The 6,313-nt window shown below is 42.7% G+C and overlaps 1 pseudogene across 1 annotated transcript; it reads left to right on the top strand.

Annotated features, from left to right (window-relative positions):
- The first annotated feature begins 1,711 nt into the window (after positions 1 to 1,711).
- LOC105526065 lies at positions 1,712 to 2,361 on the top strand (annotated as a pseudogene). Its single transcript, XR_001004015.1, has one exon. The product of XR_001004015.1 is annotated as a histidine triad nucleotide-binding protein 1 pseudogene (transcript).
- Positions 2,362 to 6,313: the final 3,952 nt, after the last annotated feature.

Below are 6,313 nucleotides of genomic sequence, written 5' to 3'. Positions count from 1 at the left end.
GACAGAGCAAGACTCCGTCTCAAAAAAAAAAATAAAAATAAAAAATAGGATTGATAGGTCACTAGTTAGACTAATTTAAAAAAAAGAGAGAAGATCCAAATAAACACAGAAATGACAACGGAGACATTACCATTTACTCCACGAAAACCAAAAAGCTTTCAGGAACAGTAAGATTTGTTAAATTAAAAAAAAGAAAGAAAGAAATACAAAAAGCCTTCCAAAACTATTATAAACAACTTTGCACACAAACTAGAAAACCTAGAAGAAATGGATGCATTCCTTAAAACATACAATTTCCCAAGATTGAACTAGAAAGAAATGGAAACCCTTACCAAACCAATAATGACTTCCGAAGTTGAATCAATAATAAAAAGCCTACTAACCAGAAAAAGCCTTGGACCAGATAGATTCACAGCTGAATACTACCAGACGTATAAAGAAGAGCCAGTACCAATCCTACTGAAACTACTCCAAAAAACAGAGGAGGAGGGACTCCTCTCCAACTCATTCTTTGAGACCAGCATCATTCTGATACCAAAACTTGGCAGAGACACAGCAAAAAAAGAAAACTTTAGGCCAAAATCACTGATGAACATAGATGCAAAAATCCTCAACAAAATACTATCAAACTGAATCCAGCAGCACATCAAAAAGTTAATCCATCATAATCAAGTAGGCTTTATTCCTGGAATGCAAAGTTGTTTCAACATACACAAATCAACAAATGTAATTTGTGACATAAACAGAATTAAACAGAAAAACCATACAATCATCTCAACAGACACAGAAAAGGCTTTCAATAAAATTCAACGACTCTTCATGTTAAAAACCCTCAACAAACTTGGCATTGGAGGAACATACATCAAAATAATAAGAACCATCTATGACAAGCCCACAGTCGATATCATACTGAACTGGCAAAAGCTGGAAGCATTCCCCTTGAGAACTGGAACAAGCAAAAGATGCCCACTCTCATCATCCTATTCAGCATAGTACTGGAAGTCCTAAACAGAGCAATTAGACAAGAGAAAGAAATAAAAGGCATCCAAATAGGAAGAGAGGAAGTCAAACTATCTCTCTTCACAGATGACACGATTTTATACTTAGAAAACCCCATGGTCGGGCCGGGCGCGCTGGCTCAAGCCTGTAATCCCAGCACTTTGGGAGGCCGAGACGGGCGGATCACGAGGTCAGGAGATCGAGACCATCCTGGCTAACACGGTGAAACCCTGTCTCTACTAAAAAATACAAAAATCTAGCTGGGCGAGGTGGCGGGCGCCTGTAGTCCCAGCTACTCCGGAGGCTGAGGCAGGAGAATGGCGTGAACCTGGGAGGCGGAGCTTGCAGTGAGCTGAGATCCGGGCACTGCACTCCAGTCCGGGCGACAGAGCGAGACTCCGCCTCAAAAAAAAAAAGAAAAAAAAAGAAAACCCCATGGTCTCTGCCCAAAAGTTTCTAGATCTGATTGACAACTTCAATAAAGTTTCAGGATACAAAATCAATGTACAAAAATCAGTAGCATTTCTATATACAAACAACGTCCAAGCTGAGAGCCAAATCAATAATGCGATTCCATTCACAATAGCCACATACGCATGTACAAAATACCTAGGAATACAGCTAACCAGGAGGTAAAAGATCTCTACAATGAGAATTACAAAACACTGCTGAAAGAAATCAGAGGTGATACAAACAAATGAAAAAGGTCGGGGGACCTGCGCAGGCTTGGCTGCGCCCTCTCGCGCCGCACGCTCCGCGGGTTCCTCCCTCCTTCCAAGCCTCTACCCAGGCCGCCGCGCCGGAGAGAGGCCGAGATGGCAGATGAGATTACCAAGGCTCAGGTCGCTCGGCCTGGTGGCGACACGATCTTCGGGAAGATCATCCGCAAGGAAATACCAGCCAAAATCATTTTTGAGGATGACCAGTGCCTTGCTTTCCACAACATTTCCCCTCAAGCACCAACACATTTTCTGGTGATACCCAAGAAACATATATCCCAGATTTCTGCAGCAGAAGATGATGATGACAGTCTTCTTGGACACTTAATGATTGTTGGCAAGAAATGTGCTGCTGATCTGGGCCTGAATAAGGGTTATCGAATGGTGGTGAATGAAGGTTCAGATGGTGGACAGTCTGTCTATCACGTTCATCTCCATGTTCTTGGAGGTCGGCAGATGCACTGGCCTCCTGGTTAAGCATGTTTTGGGGATAATTTTCTCTTCTCTAGGCAATGATTAAGTTAGGCAAGTTCCAGGATGTTAAGTAACACACTTATTTTTGCCTGTGTATGGAGAGATTCAAGAAATAATTTTAAAACCGCATACATAATAAAAGACATTGTTGCATGGCTTAAAAAAAAAACAAACAAATGAAAAAAATATTCCATGCTCATGGATAGGAAGAATCAATATTGTTAAAGTGGTTATATCACCCAAAGTAATTTACAGATTCAATGCTATTGCTTTCAAACTACCAATGACATTTTTCACAGAATTAGAAAACCTATTCTAAAATTCCAAAAAGAATGCAAATAGCCAAAGTAATTCTAAGCAAAAAGAACAAAGCCAGAGGCATCACACTACCCAACTTCAAAGTATCCTACAAGACTAGTATGGTACTGGTACAAAAAGAGACACACAGACCAATGAAATAGGTTTGAGAACCCAGAAATAAAACTGCACACCTACAATCACCTGATCTTTGACAAAGTTGACAAGAACAAGCAACAAGAAAAGGACTCCTTATTCAATAAATGGTGCAGGGATAACTGGCTAGCCTTATACAAAAGATTGAAACTGGATCCCTTTCTTTTGTCATACACAAAAATCAACTTAAGATGGATTAAAGGTTTAAACGTAAAACCATTCGAAGTAATGGCAAAACCACAATTACTTTTGCACCAACCTAATAAAACTATAAAAACCCTAGAAGAAAGCCTAGGAAGGCCAGGCACAGTGGCTCACGCCTATAATCCCAGCATTTTGGGAGGCCAAGGCGGACGGATCACCTGAGGTTGAGGGTTCAAGATCAGCCTGACCAACATGGAGAAACTCCTGTCTCTAATAAAAATACAAAGTTAGCTGGACATGGTGACATATGCCTGTAATCACAGCAACTCAGGAGGCTGAGGCAGGAGAATCACTTGAACCCGGGAGGCGAAGGTTGCAGTGAGCCGAGATTGCGCCATTGCACTCCAGCCCGGGAACGAGAGAAACTTTCATCTCAAAAAAGAAAAAAAAAAAGGAAAAGAAAACCTAGGAAATAATACCATTCTGGACATAGGTCATGGCAGATTTCATGACAGACTCCAAAAGCAAGTGCAATAGAAACAGAAATTGACAAATGGAACTTAATTTAACTGAAGAGCCTCTGCACAGCAAAACAAACTATCCACTGAGTAAATGGACAACCTACAGAATGGGGGAAAAAATGCAAACCATGCATCTGACAAAGTTCTAATATCCAGAACCTATAGGGAACTTAATTCAAAAAACAAAAATCAAATTAAACTGATTTTAAAATGGGCGTATTAGTTCATTCTCACACACTGTTGTAAAGAACTACCTGAGACTGGGTAATTTATGAAGAAAAGAGGTTTAATTGACTCACAGTTCCACAGGCTGTACAGGAAGCAAGGCTGGGATGCCTCAGGAAACTTATAATCATGGCAGAAGGTGAACGGGAAGCAAGAATATCTTACCATGGCAGAGCAGGAGAGAGAGAGTGAAGGGGGAAGTGCTACACATTTTCAAACAACTTGATCTTATGAGAACTTACTCACCATCATGAAAACAGCAAGGAGGAAATCTGCCCTGATAATCCAGTTACCTCCTACCAGATCTCTCCCTCAACACAAAGGATTACAATTCAACATGAGATTTTGGTAGGGACACAGAACCAAACCATATCATTCCACTACTGGCCCCTTCCAAATATCATGTTCTTCTCACATTTTAAAACATAATCATGCCTTCCCAACAGTCAACCAAAGTCTTAGCTAATTTTATCATTAACTCAAAAGTACAAGTCCAGTGTCTCATCTGAGATAAGGCAAGTTCTTTCTGCCTATGAGCCTGTAAAATAAAAAACAAGTTTGTGGCTGGGCACAGTGGCTCATGCCTGTAATCCCAGAACTTGGGGAGGCCAAGGCGAGCAGATTACCTGAGATCAGGAGTTCAAAACCAGCCTGGCCAACATAGTGAAACCTCATCTTTACTAAAAATACAAAAATTAGCTGGGCGTGGTGGCACATGCCTGTAATCCCAGCTACTCAGGAGGCTGAGGAAGGAGAATCACTTCAACTCGAGAGGCAGAGGTTGCAGTGAGCCAAGATCGTGCCACTGCGCTCCAGGCTGGGCCACAGGACAAAACTCCATCTCAAAAAAGAAACCAAACCAAAACAAAACAAAACAAGTTTGTTACTTCTTAGATACAGTGGGGGTACAGGCATTGAGTAAATGCCTCTGTTACAAAAGAGAGAGATTGACCAAAACAAAGGCATGACAGGCCCCATGCAAGTCTGAAACTCAGCAGGACATTCATTAAGTTTTAAAGCTCCAAAATAATCTCCTGTGACTCCAAACAGGGAAAGACTCACTTCCAGGGCATGCTGATGCAAAGAGTGGGCTCACAAAGCCTTGGGCAGCAACTCCCCTGTGGCTCTGCAGGGTAAAGCCCCTGCAGCTGCTTTCATAGGCTAACATTGAGTGCCTGTGACTTTTCTAGGTGCCCAATGCAAGCTGTCAGTGAATCTACCATTTTGAGGTCTAGAGGATGGTGGCTCTCTTCACACAACTCCACTAGGCAATGCCCCAGTGGAGACACTGTGGGAGCCACAACCCCACCTTTCCCCTCCACACTGCCCTAGTAGAGGTTCTCCATGAGGGTTCTGCCCCTCCAGCAGACTCCTGTCTGGACATCCAGGCATTTCCATACATTCTCTGAAATCTAGGCGAATGCTCCCAAATCTCAACTCTTGCCTTCTGTGCACCCACAGGCCCAACACTACATGGAAGCATGGCTGGGAGGCCTCAGGAAATTTATAATCATGGCAGAAGGCAACGGGGAAGCAAGCACATCTTACCATGGTGGGGCAGGAGAGAAAGAGTGAAGGGGGAAGTGCTACACACTCTCAAACAACCAGATCTCGTGAGAACTCACTCACCATCATGAGAACAGCAAGGAGGAAATCTGCCCCTACAATCCAATCACCTCCCATCAGGTACTTCCTCCAACACAGGGGATTACAATTCAACATGAGATTTTGGTGGGAACACAGAGCCAAACCATATTAATGGGCAAAGAGCATGACCAGACACTTCTCAAAAGAAGACATACACATGGCCAACAAGCATATGAAAAAATGCTCAACATCACTAATCATTAGAGAAATGCAAATCGACTGGGCATGGTGGCTCACACCTGTAATCCAGCACTTTGGGAGGCTGAGGTGGGAGAATCACTTGAGCCGAGGAGTTCAAGACCAGCCTGGGCAACATAGTGAGACCCCATCTCTAAAAAACAAAAACAAAAATGAGAAATGCAAGTCAAAACCACAAAGAGATACCACCAGTCACAATGGCTATTATAAAAAAGTTAAAAGATAACAGATGCCAATGAGATTGCAGAGAAAAGGGAACACAGATTCACTGCTAGTGGGAATATAAGTTAGCTCAACCACTGTGGAAAGTAGTTTGGAGATTTCTCAAAGAACTTAAAGCAGAACTACCAGCTGGATGCAGTGGCTCACACCTGTAATCCCATCACTTTGGGAGGCTGAGGTGGGAGGATCATTTGAGGTCAGGAGTTGGAGAGAAGCCTGGGTAACATACTAAGACTCCACCTCTACAGAAAATAAAAAATTAGCCAGGCAGGTGGCATGCGTCTGTGGTCCCAGCTGTTTGGGAAGCTGAGGTAGAGGATCCTTGAGCCTGGGAGGTCGAGCCTGCAGTGAGCTATGATCATGCCCCAGTACTCTAGCCTGGGCAACAGAGCAAGACCCTATCTCTTTAAAAACAAAAAACAAAACAATAAAAAAAAATGAGGCTGGGCACAGTGTTTCACGCCTGTAATCCTAGCACTTTGGGAGGCCAAGGTGGGTGGATCACGAGGTCAGAAGATAGAGACCATCCTGGCTAACACGGTGAAAGAGAAGAAAAGAAAAGAAAAGAAAAAAACCCCATAACTACCATTTGACCCAGCAATCCTATTACTGCGTAAATACCCAAAGGAATGTAAATTATTCTATCTTAAAGGCACATGCATGCGTATGTTCATCATAGCACTATCAAAATAGCAAAGACATGAAATCAAC

The sequence above is a fragment of the Colobus angolensis genome, unplaced genomic scaffold (genome assembly GCF_000951035.1).
Source record: "Colobus angolensis palliatus isolate OR3802 unplaced genomic scaffold, Cang.pa_1.0 Scaffold57, whole genome shotgun sequence".
Lineage (NCBI taxonomy): Eukaryota > Metazoa > Chordata > Mammalia > Primates > Cercopithecidae > Colobus > Colobus angolensis.
The sequence above is the reverse complement of the archived record's forward strand: the minus strand, read 5'-3'. Positions and strand labels throughout refer to the sequence as shown.